At 43.9% G+C, this 20,035-nt stretch overlaps 1 pseudogene across 1 annotated transcript in view; it reads right to left on the bottom strand.

Annotated features, from left to right (window-relative positions):
* Positions 1–13,073: 13,073 nt before the first annotated feature.
* LOC307192977 (26S proteasome regulatory subunit 10B-like) overlaps positions 13,074–20,035 on the bottom strand; it is an 89,886-nt pseudogene continuing 82,924 nt past the window's right edge. The window contains exon 4 of the transcript in view: positions 13,074–14,213. The product of the transcript in view is annotated as a 26S proteasome regulatory subunit 10B-like (transcript). The remainder of the gene's footprint in view (positions 14,214–20,035) is intronic.

Below are 20,035 nucleotides of genomic sequence, written 5' to 3'. Positions count from 1 at the left end.
ACCCCAGAATCTGTGGAAACCTCCTTTGAACCTAATTACGTTTTCACTTTGTACAGCTGGTCAGCATAATTAGCTACAGGAGTTGACTTCCTCTGAGCAGCTATGATTTTGCAAGGCCTGCTTGGGAAGTAACGTGAACCAGCAGCACAGGGGGACCCCAGCTCAGTTCTGCTGACGAGCTCTGTGGCCTCGGGTGCATCCCCTCGCCTCTGAGCTTTGGTGTCCTCAGTTTGTAAAATGAGCCTGATTCTCGTCATCTCCCATGGTGGTCTTAAAGATGAAGCAAGACCATATGCAGAGAGCATTGTACAAATACTAATGTCTCAAACTCACCTGTCAAGTTTTAACATTTCCCTTTATGAAAGTTAACCAGGTCAGTGTTCTCCTGTTAGAATTTAGTAAATAAATATTTAAAGTCCATCCCCATGATTATTTCATGGCTCTTGAAAAGACTTCATCTTTTTCTCTGTCTTTATCCAAAAGAGACCACATCTCCCTTATCATCTCACAGCCTCAACTCTGGACCTTTTCTATTTGGTTATTTCTTTGTTTAGGTTCAGTGACCTGACGAGCACACACCATGTCCATGGGGTAGATGTGCTTAGGTTGGAGCACAGATGGGGATATGAGCCAAGTCTCATTTCCGGAGCTGGTCCTGATGCAGCATTGCGTAGTGGTTAGGAACGTGGGCTCTGCAGTCATACTTCCTGGGTTCAAAGCCCAGCTCCGCCACCTTGGCAAACTACTCTCAGCCTCAGTTTCCTTATCTGTAAGATGAGGGTGCTAATAGTATCTGCCTTTTAATTGCTACGAGGGTTGAATGGGTTAGCGTTTGCAAAGTACTTGGATTTGTGCCTGATACAGACATTCTGTTAAATAAATATAGAATTAGTCTTTAGAGAACAGAAATGTCATGACTCCCTATTCTTCTTGGGCCAAGCATTCAAAGTCTTCTGTCTTCTAGAAACAGCAGTCGCTGTCCTGAAGGCCTGTTTAAACTTCAGGATTGCTCAGTCATTCATTCACCAAATACCTATGGCTCTTCAGTTGTTTTTCAGACACGGTATTGGTCACGAGGGGACAGGCACAAGGCCTGCCCCAGTGGGATGCTGGAACCCGCTCAGACGGCCTGGTGAAAGCTGATGATGAAGTTTTCAGGGATTTTGCAAGCCACAGTTGTTGGTAGCTTGAACTCTGTCGTGGTGTGGTGGTTGTATTTACACCACAGGAATCTGCCGATGCTACAGACACTACCAATCAGCTCCACCCCACTCAGCCAGTGTACCACCCACTGTTCTGGGAGGAGACAGCTGCTAGTCAAGTAGTCATGGCAATGACTGGGAAGTTGGTGCTATGTACCACGGAGGAGAGGTCTGTGGTGCTGACAGACCTTGTAACTGAGAGGTTGGACCTCGTCAAGGAGGTCAGGGAGCAAGTGACAGGTGAGCTGCAGCCTGAAGGGACAGGAGCAGTGACCTGGATGAGGAGGGGTTTGGGGGTCCTGAGTAGTGATCTCGAGGGCTGGGGCTGGAGCACAGAGTGCAACAGGATGTGCCTGAAAGGGAAGAGTTTTTAGCAGTGGGCAACATGAGCAGATTTGCATTATAATGAGATTACTGTGACTGACTGCAGTGTGAACAGTGGATTATGGGGCAGGGTGGGGGCGGTGAAGAAGCTACTGCAGTGGTCCCAGCCAGAGCTGATGGCAGCTTAGAGGAGGGAGGGGACAGTGGAGAGCGACAGCAGAAAGTGGAGTAGAGTGATATGGCGGGGGTGGGGGGCTGGGGAGGGGTGAAATCCAGAGGACTCAGCCTGGGACTGCATATGGAGGGCAAGGGAAGGGAAGCTGTCAGGTGCGTCTCCTGGTTGGTGGAGCTCTGGCACCCCACCGTGGGGTGATGGTCCTGCTGCACTTTGTGCAGGTGTGCCCACTGCTGGCTCGTTGGGGGACCAGAGCACTGTCCTCAATCATGTGAACGGCTGCTGGACCAAAAACCTACATGGCAGAACCAGGATCAAAGAGAGGAAGCAAAAAGGCGTTCGGTACCAGAAAGAACTTCCTGCAAACTGTCCATTCTGAATAGTCTGCTCCAGGAGGCGGTGAGCTTCTCAGAGCCGGAGATGTCAAAGTGGAAGCTGGATGCAGCACACGGCAGGGACACCGTGGGGGGGACTTAGGGATGGGATTTCCCAATCATGAGAGTCAGAGAGAGCATGGTTTCCCAGAAACACCTTGCCTCATTATTACCACCATCCTTTTTTTAATAAGTCTGCCTCAAGAATCTCAATTCTTCATCTTTTGTTGGATCACGCCATTAGCCACTCACTTCTTCAGGACGCTCCCAGCCCTGGAGTTCGGCCATCTGACTTGCTTTGGCCACTAGAGCGAGGAAGAAGAGATGACGTGTGAGTTCCAAGCCTCGAGAGACTGTGTTTCTATTCACCTGGTGAACAGGAAAAAGGATGTTTCTGGTCCGTCTGCTGATCCAGGAGGAAAACAAGGTACACACAGAGCAGAACTGCCCCAGCTGAGGTGCCCGCAGACTGAAGCAGAGCCTGCAGCACCCCACAGAGGGATGAGCAAACCCAGCCTGGGCCAGCCCACCTCCCACCTCCTGACTTAAAAGCTGTAATAGTCAGTGCCTGTTGTCTTGAGCCTCTGAGTACAGGAGAGGCTCACACACTTTTGTTCAAGTCCTTCCCTTTCTTGAACACCCCCGTTTGCTCATCCGACGGAGCTCATTCCCTCAAGCCCAGATTAATGCTCGCCTTCTTCATGAATTCTAAAATGCTTTCTCTACCTCTAAACTCTCAGGGCTCCTTGATGACTCAACCTTCCAGCATGAGGCATCATTTTGCCATCCTTCCACACCAGATCTAGGACATGGCCCTGGGGAAGGTCCCTGTAGAAGCATTCTTCCCTAAGTGCCCTCAGTGCTGGCTTCGGGCAAGGTCTTTACTGCTAAGGCCAGAATTCAGATGGAAGGATGGGGGAGGCCTGCTGGCAATGCTGCCCTCCCCTTGACCTCTAGCGATCTCTTAAGTCTTTGCTCTGTCTGCGTATCTTCTGCCACAGTGTCTGGCACAGCCCTCTGTGATCGGAAGGAAATGCTGAAAGAACTGAAATGAGCGTGAGTAGGTGATGACTCTGTCTGTATACTGTAGTAGATTGAATGATCGGTCCTGACTCTTCACTCCCCCGTAACTGTGTCTACAGCCTCATTCTTGCCATGGCCCCCTGATGGACAGACTGTCCTGCTTCTTGCCTTGGTTTTGGCCTCGGCCACGTGATTCACACTGGCGGTTTGACACGTGCTTGCACAGTTGGGTTTGCCCTCTTACCCGCTGACACTGCTGTGAGAACACAGCCCACGTGGCTGCTGCCCCCCCACCAGCCTCAGCCCCAGAAGGAGACAGTGGGGCTTGTTCCACAGCCAAAGCTGACCAATATGCTTATCACAGGCTGCGCTTGGGCCCTCCCGCAGCCCTTCTCTGTTATGCTGCGTGACACCACTGTGGGGTAGGGATGGTTATATCTTTGTTCTACAGATAACAGAACTGAAGCTCAGAGACGTTGAGCACCTTGTCCACACTCACACAGTGGAGCCAGAATTCGATCTCAGTTTTGTGATGATACTCTTTGACCTGCCAGGTTTGATTGCAGTCCTCTTCTAGCCAGTGGTTTCACCCACATGAACTTTGTCTTTCCCTGTTTGATCTAAGCAGAAAAAGGAGGGGACAGAGGAGGAAGTCCACGTCCTCTTCCTCACCTAAGCCTGAGAACATTTGCTCAAAACTTAGTCATTATATCCTGGATGCCAACCCGGGAAGAGGAGTCCCCATCTGGGCCATTTCTGGAGGAGACTCTAAGTTCCCAAACCCTGATTTTACACTTGCACTCTGAGCTGCAGCCCTTCTGGAATTGGGCAGCATCTGTGTTGTGAACGCAACTGGTTCCTCACTTCCGAGTTTCCCTGTACTTGTACCTAATCTCCCCGTTATCCTGCCTCAGGTGTCTAAAGCCAGTAGCATATCAAGATGCGTACATTTACCTACAGGTGGGGCTTCCAGAACCACTGCATCTGACAACAGGCTGTGTGTGCTCAGCTCCAGCGGCACCATTCACATTGTCACTCGAGAATTGTGCAACATGGTGGCCCTGATCCTGTTACGACACATGTCAACCCTGACCCTGGGTTACCCAGCTGGGAGACTGCTACGCTCCCCATGGGCCCCAGATATACAGTGCCTTATAGCTGTATATCAGGGTTCCTCAAATATTTCCTGTGAGGACCATACACTAAGAACTGAATGACTATTAACGATATGTCCAGCCCCAAATCATAGCTCTCTGGGTCCGTTTCTCTGGTAACAATGATATCCCAAGCAACATTTTATACACCACTTTCTTTTTTGTGATCCATTACCAAAAAAAAAAAAAAGGGGCTTCCCTGGTGGCGCAGTGGTTGAGAGTCCGCCTGCCGATGCAGGGGACGCGGGTTCGTGCCCCGGTTCGGGAAGATCCCACATGCCACGGAGCGGCTGGGCCCGTGAGCCATGGCCGCTGAGCCTGCGTGTCCGGAGCCTGTGCTCCACAACGGAAGAGGCCACAACAGTGAGAGGCCCGCGTACCACAAAAAAAAAAAAAAAATTATTGGGGAACTTTTAACGAAATTTTCCTTGTGCCCTAACACCCTCATCCCAGAGAGAGCCCACAGTGGCCCCTAGGGTCTGCCATGTGCTAAGCAAGGTGCTTAGCAAGCAAGGTGCTGGTGATGGTTCAGAAGTGGTCTTGGCCTTTCAACAAGTTAAACATAATCCAGCATGGTGGGCACTCGAATAGAGGGGGAAACAAGGTCTTATGGGAGCATCCTAGGGGGTTGCATAAGACTTCAGGGAGGAGGTGACATTTGCGCTAAGCCCTTGAAGTATGAGTAGGCGTTCAGATGGGCAAAGGAGAGGAGGCTGTGGCAAGCAGAAGGAACAGTGTAGGCAAAGGCATGGAGGTGTGGAGATGCTCGGTGGGTTCGGGGGATGCCAACTACCTAAAACAGAAGTGTCCAACAGAGCAGCCGCCAGCTGCACGTGGTTCCTAAGTGCTTTAAATGTAGCTGGTCCTACTGGAGATGTAAAACACATTCCAGATTTTGAAGGCTTAGTGTAAAAAAGAAGAATGTAAAATAGCTCACCAATATTTTTAACACTGATTACATGTTGAAATGATTTTTTGGATTTGTGGGTGTGATATTGTGATTTATAAGAAATATGTATTTGATCGTTCAGATGACCAAACTATAGTTCTCATATATATATGGTCTTCATCCACAGTTCCTGGCTCACAGCACCCAAAACCCTTGGAATTTCCTGAATGAAAAGGGCAACAGAAACATCTTTTGTCATATTTGGTCTCTTGTCCTCAGTCCCTGAAGTCCTTGAGAGCCATAAAGGGGAAATGGTATCTTGTTATTCGTAACAAGTCTCTTTCCACCACAACTGGGTTTTTGTTAGTGAGGTGACTTTTGGAAAACACCTGAAAATGAGGGCTGGTTGCCAGGGAACCAACCACTAAGAGAGGGGTGGGACTTTCACTCCCACTCCCTGATCGCAGGGAGGGGAGAGGGGTTGGAGTTTGAATTAATCACTAATGGCCAATGAATTGTGCGTATATAAGGAAGCCTCCATAAAAACCCAAGTGGACGGGGGTTGGGAGAACTTCTGAATCAGTGAACACAGGGAGACGTCCTTCCCCATACCTTGCCCTATGCATCTCTTCTATCTGGCTGTTCCTTAGTTATATCCCTTTGTAATAAGCCAATAATCTAGTAAGTAAACTGTTTCTCTGAGTTCTGTGGGCCACTCTAGCAAAGTAATCAAACGCAAGGAGGGGGGCATGGGATCCTGCGATTTATAGCCTCTTGGTCAGAAGCACAGGTGACAGCCTGGACTTGTGATGGGCGTCTGAAAGGGGGGAGGGTGCAGTCTTATGGGACAGAGCCCTTAACCCCTGGAATCTGTTGCTATCGCATCAGATAGTGTTGAATTGAGCTGAATGGTAGGACACCCAGCTGGTGTCTGAGAATTGCTTGGTGGGGTGGAAAAACCCCACACATATTGGAACTGATGATCAGAATCATCTATTGGGTTAAATATAATATAAGATTAAAGTGAATTTCATCTTTCTCCTTATAGTTTTTACATGTGGCTACTGGAATATTTTAAATTACTTATGTGACATATTTATGTTAGCACTGGGCTAGAAAAACTGGAGCCACAGAGGCAATGAATTCAGATTCGAGCCTTTAGTTCAGCTGTGGGCTGAAAGGAGCCGGTAAGCACGCCCGATTTGCTACATAGCTCAGAGCAGCAGCCACTCACTGTTACATGGCAGCCAGCCTCTTCACAGTGTTACGTGCTCTGCCCAGTCCCTGAAGCATCTGTGCTTTAGATGCCGCTGTGAGCACCCGCGGTGGCCATACTCCGCAGAGTGGCAGCCAGAGCGTGAGTATCCCAGCTTTTCTGCACCAGTGCTGTCCTGTTGAGATATAACGAGAAGAGGTCCAGACCCTCATTCTTGGGCTGCCTGGGGAAAACGTTGGTCTATGCTGTAAACCCAGTCTGAGTCCCAACCAAGTAAACTCTCAGGAACCTATTTGAGGTCTTGAATCAAAGCTATTGCCAAACCCAAGACAGACAGCTTCCTGCCCGAGGCGGAATATTCAGCCATGACTTAGAGATCAGGCCCCCCCCGCTGTGGGCCATTTGCTTCTCATCAAGCTGTGAGTTATGGAGTGCTGTGCCCATTTCTAAACGCCCATCTGTTCTCCTCTTTAGAGAATGGCAAGGGGACAGGTGTCTGTCGCTGCCCCAAGTAGATTTTTCTCAACTGTCTTTCTTGCAGATTCCCTCATTCAGTTCACACCACAAATAGTGTGTGGTTTGTATTATCATCATCTCCAATTTATATTTGAGCGAACCAGGCCAAAAGAGTTTGAATGGCCCACGTAGCTTGTAAGTGGGGTTGCGGGAGCTTGGATTCGGGTCTCCTGGCTCCAAAGTCATCTTCCCATTGCCTGATCTGGCCTCAGCCTTGTTGTGTTATCTGACTTCCCAAGCTCCAGTCATGAAGCTCTGTGTTAGTTAAGAGAATGCTGGCGGCCGTAATACATAAACACTGAAATCCCAGTGCCTTCACACATTTGAGGTTTACTCTCAGTATGCAAAGCTCTATCAGATGTTTGAGAGGCAGCCTTCCATGCAGTGATACAGGGATCCAGGTTCCACCCATGTTGGGGCTCTGTTAGTTTCAACATGGGGCTCACAAGATCTCTGCCGATCTTCTCCACGGCTGCCATGACAAGACAGAAAACCACCGACATCCTGTTGGGGGATGCTGGGGATGGAACATACATTAGGCAGCAATGGCATTCCACTTCTAGGACAGAGACCCCAGATGACAGTGTCTTAAAGAGAGGAGGCATGCCCCTTCTTCACCCTGCAGCTTAGGATCCTATACACGTGGTGGTAAGCCACCTTGAGCCACATGGTTGAGAAAAACGCCCTAGGGATGGCAGACTGCAAGAGCAGAGGCTGGGTCCCTGAATGACTACACGGGGCTGAGTCACCATGCCAGCTGTGCACTACCTGCCTCCAGAGACTGTGTGCAGGAGAAAGGGATTTCCGTCTCATTTAAGCCACTGTTGTTCTGGGTTCCTGTCCCATGCAGCTGAACCTGCATCCTAAATACAGGGTGCCCAGCCTTTTTGTCCGCAGTAGGACTCTCACAAACAGTGGCTGAAAAAAGAGTTAGTCAGCCCACAAGCCCCAGCCCTTACCACAGGTGCTTAGGGAGTCAGCAGAGGGAGTAACAACCTTTTGGGCATATCATGACATTTTTTATTATGATAAAATAGGTATGACATAAATTTACCATTTTAACTATTGTTAAGTGTACATTTCAAAGGCATTAAGGACATTCACACTGTTGTGCAGCCGTCACCACCATCCATCTCCAGAACACTTTTCATCTTTCCAAACTGAAACTCTGTCCCCATTAAACACTAACTCCCCCTTCTCCCTCCCTCAACCCCCTGGCAACCACTATTCTACTTCCTGTTTCTGTGACTTTGGCTGCTCTAGGGACCTCGTGTAACTGGAATCACATAGTCTTTGTCCTTTTGTGACTGGCTTATTTCACTTAGCACAGTGTCCTCAAGGTTCATCCACGAGCCAGAATTTCCCTTTTTTAAGACTGAATACTATTCTATTATATGGATGGATCATATTTTGTTTATCCATTCATTTGTTGATGGACACTTGGATTGCTTCCACCCTTTGGCTATAGTGAGTAATGCTGCTGTGAACGTGGGTGTGCAAATATCTGGGAGGAAAGGAAAGAGCTCTGTGGGAAGGGGAAGAGAAAGTAGAAAAGGCACGTTCATATCGTGGACCTGGAAGTAGTGTGTAACTTTTCAGCTCACATATCATTGGCAGGAACTACTCATAGGGTGTACTAGTTATCTACTGCTACATAACAAATTACCCCAAAACTTAATAGCTTAAAACAATAAATACACAGTACCTTATGGTTTCTGTGGGTCAGGAAATAAGGAGCAGATTCACTGAGTAGTTCTGGCTCAGGGCTTCTCATGAGGCTGTAGTCAAGAGATGGGCTGGGGCCGCAGTCGTCAGAAGGCTTGATGGGGCTAGAGGACCTGCTTCCAACATGATGCACTCACATGGCTGTTGGCAAAAGGCCTCAGTTGTTTGCTGTGTAGATCTTTCCACAGGGCTGATTGTCTTCAGAATGTGTCAGCTGGTATTCTCCAAAGGAAGGGATCCAACCTAGCCTCAGAAATTATACACCATCATTTCTGTGATAGTCTGTTGATTACATAGGTCAAAGCTGTAGGTAATGCTCACTGGTGTAGTTCAGACCGAAGTCTCAGAGAGACACCATTAGGGGAGAGGCATCATCAGGAAAAGTGTGGATGGGAGCTAAATTCAAGGGTTGGGAGTCTAGGAAGCAGTATAACATGTCAGATAAGAGCACTGGTTTTGGAGTCAGTAGCCTGGGTTCGAAATCCACTTAAAATTTTTCGTTCTTGGATGAACACTCACCTCTCAAGAGTCCATTTTCCTGTATAACAGGAAAAAACAACATTTACCTCAGGATTTTTAGGATTGCTGATCCAATCCAGTGTTTCCTAAACTTTGCTTTATCTGTGTCCTTAATGCTTTTTTTCATATATGTATGCCACCTATAGTATTACCTAATATTTTTAGATATTTTATAACATCTTTATTGATATATAATTCACACAATACAACTCACCCATTTAAAGTATACAATTCAGTGGTTTTAATATATTCACAGCTGTGTAAGCATTACCGTAGTCAGTTTTTGAACACCCCAATTTTCATCACCCTAGAAAGAAACCCTGTACCCTTTAGCAGTCACTCCCCGTTTTTCCCCAGCTCACCCCTCCTCCAGCCCTAGGAAACCACTGATCTACTTTCTATCTCTATGGATTTTCCCATTGTGGACATTTCATGTAAGTGAAATCATAAAAATATGTGGTCTTTGTCTGGCTTTTTTCCTTTAGCATAATGTTTTCAGGATTCATCCCCATTGCAGCATTCATCAGCACTTTATTTTTTACGGCTGGATAACGCATTGTGTGGATATGCCACATTTTATTTATCCATTTATCTGTTGATGAACAGCAGGATTGTTTTCAGTTTTACACTATTATGACTAATGCTGTGAACGTTCGTGTACAAGTTTTTGCATGGACGTATGTGTTCAGTTCTCTTGGATATACCTAGGAGTGGAATTACCTGGTCGTATGATAAATCTGTGTTTAGCCTTTTGAGGAACTGTTAGACTGTTGTACAAGGGTTACAATTTCTCCAACTCTTACTATTATTTTTTTTTACTGTAGCTGTTCTACTTGGTGTGAAGTGGTAGCTCATTGCGGTTTTGATTTGCTTTTCCTTATTATAGACTCATTTTGTTTATATTTAAAGGAGACTTCACATTGCTACCCTAAGCGGAAAGACAGTATCATTTACCACAAATAGTTGGTAACCTGCTAATAATGTAACTATGAGAATGACACTTGTCTGTGTATGCATGCTGTAATTGATGTTTACTGCATTTGGGGAAATACCAATATAGTCTATGTAATAAGTGTGAAGCTATCATTTTATTATTGTTTGTGAGTCATAGGCAAAGGCAGAAGAGGGTCTTTTGTTGTGTTTGGTTTTTTTTGGGTTTTATCCAGGAAGAGGGTGGGGTGAGATTCAGAAGATCTGTATTAAAGAGGGAGGTCTGGCTAGTGCGAGGGAGCAGCCTTAGAAAACTGAAAACAACCAGAATGTGGATAGCGGGAATTTATGAAGTAGCGTTAAGTATAAAATCTGCTGGATGGCAGAGGTGAGAGCTCAGGGATTCTTTTCTCCAACGTATGTTGATCTTAACTCTCTCTCGCATCCTTGCAAGGCAGGCTAAAGTATATATTCTTAGAGCTCATGGATGGTGAGGGACCAGTGCTGGATCTGATTCCGCCTTAGATTCCCTGCCCTGCCCCCAGTGCTGCAGCTCAGACACCTTGTGTGAGGAGAGAAGGGCTGGTTGGGGAGTCCTGACCTGGCAGCTGGGACTGAGGTTCAGAGACTGCAGAAACTTGTCCAAGTTCATGGGCTTATAGACAGGAGACCTGGGACTAGAATCCGGGTCTCCCGATCCCCCTACCATTATTGTTTCTGGAAGGCTCCTCTTGGCTCTTTATTTCACCTGTTTGTATAGTGAGATGCCCACAGATTTCTTGCTAATAGACTGAGCTTTGCTACTCACAGTGTGGTTCATGCCAGCAGCAGCAACAGCACCTGGGAGCCTATTAGAAATGCAGACTCTCGGGCTCCACCCAGACCTACTGAATCAGAATCTGCATTTTAACAAATCCCCAGGTAATGTGAACGCACATCAATGTTTCAGAAACACAGACTAAGATATTACTGTTGGGTTTATTCATCCAAAACCCTTATTTCAGCACCTACTATCTGCCAGGCTCTAGTAAGTGCTAAGCAAGCAGAGGGTCCCAGGCCAGTCAGTGAGACAGATGAGAAACCAGAAATCACAGACCTTCCACTGACTTTTATTTATTTATTTACTGCTCGCTGAAACAGTAGTTGCTTTATTGATTTCCCTAAAGATGAATCACTAAGAATTCACTGGTGGCTGCTGTGGGTGGTGTATGTCCGTCCAGCATGCTTTGCCTTTTGTCTTCTTCCAGATCATTTGGAAACTTCTCCCCTACTCATTTTTTTTTAATTCAAAAATATTTATTGAGCACCTTTATATGCCAAGTCCTGTTCTAAACACTTGATACAGTGGTCAAGAAATCAGACAAAGCCCCTCTTTTCAAGGAGCTTCTTTATATTCTAATAAAGAATGAAAAATAAATAATATCAAAGAGTAATAAGTCTTCTGGAGAAAAATCAAAGTGACAACAGGGTCAGGGAGGAGTGTTCTTTGGGTAGAATGGTAGAAGAAGGCCTCTCTGAAGATGTAACATTCCCACCCAGGACCTGAGAAGGAGTCAGTCCTTTGACATCTCAAGCAAGAGCAGTTGGTTGGTTTTGGTGGGGCTGTCACTCAAGGTGCTAGAGCTGCCCTCTGGCAACAGTGATTGGTACAAGGATGAGCATGTGATCCCAAAAGAGCCAATAAGAGTCTTTCCTGGGGTTGATGTATAGACGGGGAGAAACCAGTTGCTAAGGAGATTTCTTTGTGATTTTCAACAAGTCTCTTGCCTTCTCTGTGCCTCATTTTACTCATCTGTAAAATGGAAGGGTTAGACCACATGCCACTTCAGCCTCTGCTACCTGGAACTTGCAGTTCTGAAAGATCCTGCTTTTTGAAACAAAGTATCACAATGCTGGCTTCTTTGGGGGTCTGTCCTCCCTCCAGCCTTCTCAGATACATCTCAACAACAGTCTTAATAACTGAAGCTGAGTCCTATTTGAAAATTTTAAATGGTCAGCCTCTGCCCAGCAGGGATTCTATCTTCTAGAAGTTTGTTGAGGTCCATCTACCATCCCTATATTTGTTTCACAACTGGAGGTTGGGAAGAAGGATCTAGGCTCAAATCCTAGTCTGCTTCTTATTCGTCAGGTGACCCTGAACAAGAATTGTAACTTCTCTGAGTCTCAGTTTCTTCATCTGAAAAGTCAGTATAATAATAGCATCCATCTCGTGAGGCCCTTTTGAGAAGCATATGAGCTGTCACAGGCACCTCTCATGCCCAGATCTGCGGTCTGTGGATCAATGTCCTTTCCCGCTAGACTGTAAGCGGCATGGGGGCGTGAACTGGGACTGATTTTACGTACAATACAGTTAGCCATTATTTTCTTTTATTACTGTTGAGAAAGTTAACGTTGATTTTTGTACTTTTAAATAGCTATGCCAATCTGCTATCAAGATTATAGAAAGGCCTGGGGTAAGATAGGACTTTTTAGGGGCCACTAATGAAAGTGTTTGCATAGAGTACATGGGAATAGCAGGAGGAAAAGAGAACAGACATCTATTGAGCACATCCAGTATGCCAGTCAGTGTGCAAGGAGCCTGTACAGCTAGTGCCCATTAACCCCTCACCACAATCCCAAGAAGTGGGTAGGGTTGTTATCCCCATCAGGCGGATAAGAAATTGGAAGCTCAGAGAAGTTATGACACTTGTCCAGGATAACACAGCTAACGAGTGACTCAGATGAAATTCAGGCCAGTCTGGCTCCAGGGCCAACTTCTTCCTACCTCTTTAAGATGTAGTTCTTCACAGGTGATAGGAAGAATCCATACTTGGTCAGGAGTCAGGGAAGTAGGTGTTCTCTGGTAATCAAGGAGGGAAGAGAGGCCTTGCATGTAAACTGAGGCAGAGCTTCTGTGCTGAGAGGGTGATCCTGGGCTGAAAACAGAGGGTATCTACCTGTGTGGTCCTGTAGTGACCAGATCTCAGGTACTGTTTGTTGAATGTCACTGCTGTGCTATGCTCCATTTTTAGCTTTACAAGCACCACTCACAGGAGTGCCAGGAAATAGGGATGTTGTAAGCCAGACCTATCCAAAATCATGATCAGCAAGAATTGCAAACATACTTGCTTCAGTACAAACCTTTCTAAGTGAGCCACATTTCTAAGTTCTGCTCCATTAAAGCCATCGGAAAGCTTCACGATTGCTTCATAATCTATTTCACCATGCTTTGGAATGGGACCTGCATGGATTTTCAATATCTCTAACCTTGCTTGTTCGTTTGATAAATCAGTATGTATTTTTCTATCTAATCTGCCTGGACGAAGCAAAGTAGGCTCCACTGTATCTGGCCTGTTTGTAGCCATGATCATTTTAACTCTATGTAGGGTATCAAATCCATCCACTTGATTCAGTAGCTCCATTAAAGTTCTCTGAATCTCTCTATTAGCTGAAGTCCCCTCAGGAAACCGACGACCACCAATAGCATCTATTTCATCCATAAAAATGATGCATGGCTGATGGTCCCTGGCATAATTAAACATTTCTCTGATCACACGAGCACTTTCACCAATGTACTTGTCCACAATAGAACTAGATACAACCTTTAAGAAATTGCAGTCCAGCTTGCTAGCAACAGCTCATGCCATGAGTGTTTTTCCTGTACCTGGTGGTGCCTATAGCAAACAGCCTTTTGGAGGTATTATTCCTACACGTTGGAATAATTATGGGTTTGTAAGAGGTCATTCTATTACCTCTCTTAATTCCCGAATCTGTTCTGATAGCCCTCCGATCTCAGAATAAGGAACATTCCCAGGGTCCTCATGAGACATGTTGTGAACCGGTGGCTCTACCTCTCTTGGCAAATACCTCATGATAGTTAGTGTAGTCATATCCAAAGCAACTCTTGTTCCTGGCTTCAACTTACTTTTGTCAAGCCGTCGACGACAACCCACAACGTATCTTGGTCCATTTGTAGCTTTAACAATGAATTTTTCTTCAGTTAATTGCTTAAGTACTTCAGCCACAATCTGCCCAACACTTTGTAGGGCCTTCACATCATTTTCAGACTTTTCATACTGCTTGGCAAGTTCTTTTAATTGTTCCCTTAACTCCTTGAGACAGCTGTCCATCTCCTTGTGCTCCAGCACTTTCTCTCTTTTTTTTTTTTTTTTTTGCGGTACGCGGGCCTGTCACTGCTGTGGCCTCTCCCGTTGCGGAGCACAGGCTCCGGATGCGCAGGCTCAGCGGCCATGGCTCACGGGCCCAGCCGCTCCGTGGCATGTGGGATCCTCCCGGACCGGGGCACAAACCCGTGTCCCCTGCATCGGCAGGCGGACTTTCAACCACTGCGCCACCAGGGAAGCCCCGGGAAACTATTTTTAACTTTTTAAGCAACTATTATCTGTTTTCCAAAGTGACCATACCATTTTATATTCCCACCTGCAGAGTATGAAAGTTCCAGTTGCCCCACATACTCACTAACGTTTGGAGTGGTCACTCTTTTTAATTTGAGCCGTTCTAGTGGTTGTGAAGTGGTATCTCATTGTGTTTTTTTTTTTCATTGTGGTTTTGAATTGAATTTTCCTAATGACTAATGATGTAAGGCATCTTTTCATGCACTTACTTGCCATCTTCTTTGGTGAAATGTCAGTTCAAATCTTTTACCATTTTCATTGGGCCATTTGTCTTACTATTGAGTTATACATGTAAAAAAATATATCCTACATAAAAATTCTTTGTTGATTCTGTTTTACAAATATTTTCAGTCTGTGACATGCCTTTTCATTTTTATAACAGTATCTGTTGAAGAGCAAGTGTTTTTAATTTTGCTGGAAACCAACTAAATTAATTTTTCTTTTATAGTTTATCCTTTTGTTTCCTATTTAGTTTTTTTTTTTTTTTTTTTTTTTGCCAAATATAAGATCACTAAGATTTTCTCTCATGGTTTCTTCTAGAAGTTTTATAGTTTAAGCTTTTACATCTAGATCTGTGATCCGTTCTGAGCTAATTTTTATATATGGTGTGATATGATAATGATCTGGTTCATTTTTTACTTCCAAATATGCAACTGTTCCAGAACCATTTTTTGAAAAGATTATCCTTTCTCCATTGAACTCCCTTGGCACCTTTGTTGAAAATTAATTAACCGTAGGTATATGGATCTATTTCTGGACCTTCCATTCTATTTCACTGATGTGTGTTTATACAGATGCCACATTACCTTGATTAGAGTTGCTTTATAATAAATCTTGTAATCAAGTAGTCTAAGTCCTCCAACTTTGTTCTTCTTGTTCAAAATTATTTTGGGTATTCAAGGTCCTTTGCATTTTAATATAAAATTTAAAATCAAGTTGTCAACTTCTACCAAAAAAAAAAAAAACCTTCTGGGACTTTGATTGAGATCGATTGAATCTACAGATTGATTTGGTGAGAATTGCTGTCTTAGTATTGATTTTGCCAATTCTCAAACATGGTATATTTATCCATCTATTTAGGTTTTCTATCATTTCTGTTAGCAATGTTTTGAAGTTTTTGAGGTACTAGCCTTGTATATCTTTTATTCAAACTTTTGTTAAGTATTTTATATTTTTCATGCTATCATTAATAGTGTTTTTTAAAAATAAGAATTCCTGATTGATTCTTTCTAGTACATAGAAATAGAATGATTTGTTTTATGTTAACTTGGTATCCTGCAACCTTTCTAAATTCACTTATTCCAGCATTTTTTTTTGGGTAAATTCCTTAGGATTTTCTACAGACTATAATTTCGGCTACAAATAAAGACAGTTGTATTTCTTCCTTTCGAAACTGTATGCCTCTTATTTGTTTTTTCTGGCCTGTTGCACTGGGTAGAACCTCCAGTATAATATCATGTACGAGTGGTAAGAACAGACATCTTTTTCTCTCTCCTGATCTTTGTGGGGACTGTATTCAGTCTCTCAGTAAGGTGATATTAGCTATATGTTTCTGTGGATCATCTTTAACGGGTTGATCAAGTTCCCGTCTATTCCTAGTTTGCCTAGAGTTTCTATTATGAATGGTTGTTGGATTCTATCAAATGCTGCTGTTGCGTCTGCTTCCTCCTCTTCCTACTCCCCCTCCTCCTTCCCCTCTTCCTTCTCCTCCTCCTTTTCTTCTTTTTCCTCTTCCTCTTCCTCACATCTTTTGAGATGATAATATGCACTTTTCTTCTTTTCCTTCCATAAGTATGGTGAATTACATTAATGTTGAATGTAAAACCAACCTTGCATTCCTGGGATAAACTCCACTTGGTCGTGATCCTTTTACATATTGTAGTTATGATTTACTAAACTTCATTTTTTTGCATCTATGTTCATGAAAGATGTTGATCTGTAGTTTTATTTTGCTTTTTCATGTAATGTGTTTGTCTGGTTTTGCTACCAGGTTAATGCTTGCTTCATAGAATTTTTTAGGGTGTGATTTCTCCTTCTGTTTGATTTTCCAGAAGAGTGTATGTAAAACTGATATTATCTTTATTAAATGTTTCACAGAATTCACCAATGAAACCATCTGGGCCTGGAGTTTTTGTTTGTGGGAAGTTTTTTTTTTTAATTAATTTATTTTATTTTTGGCTGTGTTGGGTCTTTGTTGCTGCACGCGGGCTTTTCTCTGGTTGCAGTGAGCAGGGGCTACTCTTCGTTGTGGTGCTCAGGCTTCTCATTGCAGTGGCTTCTCTTGTTGCAGAGCACGGGCTCTAGGCGCGCAGACTTCAGTAGTTGTGGCATGGGGGCTCAGTAGTTGTGGCTTGCGGGCTCTAGAGCGCAGGCCCGGTAGCTCAGTAGTTGTGGCACACGGGCTTAGTTGCTCCGTGGCATGTGGAATCTTCCCGGACCAGGGCTCAAACCCGTGTCCCCTGAATTGGCAGGCGGATTCTTAACCACTGCACCACCAGGGAAGCCCCCGTGGGAAGGATTTTAACTACAAAAGAAGTTCTTACTAGATATAGGGCTATTTAGGATATATATTTATTCTTGAGTGAGCTTTGGTAATTTGTATCTTGCAAGGAATTTATCCATTTCATTTAAATTGCTGAATTTATTGGTATATACTTATATATAATATTCCCTATTAGCCTTTACTCTCTGTAGGATCTATGGTCATGACCTTTTATTCCTGATATTGGTAATTTATGTCATCTTTCTTTTTCTTGATTAGTCTGGCTAGTGGTTTGTCAATTTTAATAATTTTTTAAATAATCAGTTTTGCTTTGCTTTGTTACTTTTCTGTTTCAATTTCACTGTTGTTTAATTTTTTTTCTCTTTATTTTTTTTCTGCTTATTTTAGGTTTAAGTTGCTGTTCTTAGTTAGAATAACTTTGAATAGAATAATAAGTTAGAAACCTAGGTCATTGATTTGAAACTCTTCTTCTTTTCTACTATAAGCATGTATTACTATAAATTTCCCTCTAAGCAGAGTTTTAGCTGCATCCCCCAAATTTTGATGTGTTGTATTTTTATTTTCATTCAATTCAAAATATTTTGTAATTTTCCTTGTAATTTCTTCTTTGATCCATAGGTTAATTAGAAGTGTGTTGTTTAGTTTCCTATATTTGAGGACTTTCCAGATCTATTACTGATTTCTAACATAATTATATTGTAGTTTAAGAACATAATTTATATTATTTAAATTCTTTTAAATGTATTAATTTTTATGTTGATCCTGTATCTAGTGGTCTTGACAATTTCACTTGTTAATTCTCATTGTTTGCTTTTCCCCTAAGATTGTGAATGAGATTGTGGACATCCTTATCTCGTTCCCAAACACTAGAGGAAAGAATGCAGTATTTTATCATTAACTATGATGTTAGCTGTGGATATCTTGTACATACTCATTATATAGTTAAAGAAGTTCCCTTCTATTCCTAATGGTGAGGAATTTGTTATAGATAGTTATTGATTTTATCAAATTTTTTTTTTTTTTTTTGCGGTACACGGGCCTCTCACTGTTGTGGCCTCTCCCGTTGCGGAGCACAGGCTCGGGACTCGCAGGCTCAGCGGCCATGGCTCACGGGCCCAGCCGCTCCGCGGCATGTGGGATCTTCCTGGGCCGGGGCACGAATCCGTGTTCCCTGTATCGGCAGGTGGACTCTCAACCACTGCACCACCAGGGAAGCCCTTATCAAATGTTTTTAATAAATCTTTTGAGATAAGATTTTTCTCAGTATGGTGAACTGTATTGATTGATATTTGAATGTTACACTGTACTGGTATTTTTCAAATAAACTTCACTCAGTCATGATAGATTATCCTTTTTTAAAAATATATCACTGTATTCAATTTGCTAATATTTTGTATAGTATTTTTGTATCTCTATTCATGAATGGTATTGTACAATAATTTTATTTTCTTATAATATCCTTGTCTGGTTTTGGTACCAGGGATGTGTTGATCTCAATATGTTAAGAAATGTTGCCGCTTTATTTTGGTGACAAAAAATTGTTTTTATTTAATGTGTAGAAAGAGTTGTTTGTCTTTTCTTTAAGAATATAGGACTATTCAGATTTACTGTTTCTTCTTGTTTTCATTTTGGCAAGTTATGTTTTTCAAAGAATGATGGCATAAAAATTCCCCTTTTAGCAACATGAACATCCGCTCTATGTAAAGTATCCTAAAACACAGAGTGTTGGTTTTAGTTTATCAACACACCCACTGGCCAATGGCAAGACCAGGAAAGTCATCCCAACGCTTTAGGAGAAAAATTTATGGTAGTATATAACAACACTTTGCACATTGTTAAGTGCATGTGTACAGTTTGTTGTTGGTTTTTAGCGAGGTGGGAACATATTTTGGAATGCCCGAGGTGTCTTTGGCTAAGCCTCTCAGCTGTCCTAAGATGGGTTGGAAAATATAGGTTGCTAAGAGTCTCCCAGCATCCAAGGAAAACTATTATATATATTTGTATTACGAGGTTCAGAGTAGCCAATAGTTGAGCTCCTTTTGAGGGGTGATGGTACCTCACTGGAAATCACTTCATTCAACCAGCAGCTCCCTGGAAGCTGGGACCAGGAAAAATAGTGCATGAATTGGAAACCAGAAGAATTCTCCAGAATCTGGGTGTGAGCTAGAGGTAGCAGCAAGGTCAGGGTGAGGGCCAGATAGGGCCACGAGCCCCTGAACTAAAGTCACCTCCTAACTGAGAGGACTGGCTTCTCACCGGCAGCCTGCCTGTCCTCCCATCTCAGGGAGTAGGGACTGTCCTGGGTTCCAGGGTCACCAAGTGAGCCATCTCTGGCTGGAGTGGGTCAGATGTTAGGACATTCATTTATTTACCCACTTGCTCATGTTGGGTCACCACTGAGGTACCAGGGCCCTGGTGACTCCTAGCCAGGTGAACACAAGCCTTCCCCCCCGTCCGTTCCCCATCTCATCCCCTTTTCTTCCTAAATTCATGTTTTCTCTCCTTTTGCATAATTCCTGCTTCCTCTCTCTTCCCCTTCTTTCCTCCCCTCTCTCTACCTTACCCTCCCTCATGTCTACCTTCTCCCCCCACCCCACTTAAGACACATTTCTCCCACTTCTTCCTCCCCACTGCCTTTCTTGTCAGACAGTAAGAACCTCGGAGGTGGTTGCCAGGATACTAGACTAAAACAGTGACAGAAATGCAAACCAGGAGTTGTTTGAGCAGAAATAGGAATGAAACAAAAATTCAGATCAATAGATGTCAAGCCACAGATCTTTCGGGTACAGCCCGCGTTTCTGATCCAGGAAGGAAGGACCAATAGCTCTCTAGCCCTTTAAGGGGACTTAATGTTAAAGAACGTGGCTCTCCTCATCGGGCAGAGAAGGAGCTTTTAACTGTACTTCTGGTGCTGAGTGCCAAGAAGTCGGGAAAGAAGAAAGAAATTGGGAGAGTCATTACCCAGGATTAAGGAAAAAAAGGCAAATGTCCTTCCAGAGCCAGGGGTTCCACTTCACAATGGAAGTTCCAGGCATGTCCTAAGGATATCACGGTCCTATTAATTGGAACCTTTGGAGCATTTGGTACTCAT

This window comes from Stenella coeruleoalba, assembly GCF_951394435.1.
Source record: "Stenella coeruleoalba genome assembly, chromosome: 10".
In the NCBI taxonomy this organism is placed as follows: Eukaryota; Metazoa; Chordata; class Mammalia; order Artiodactyla; family Delphinidae; genus Stenella; species Stenella coeruleoalba.
This window is presented reverse-complemented; position numbering and strand designations above follow the sequence as displayed.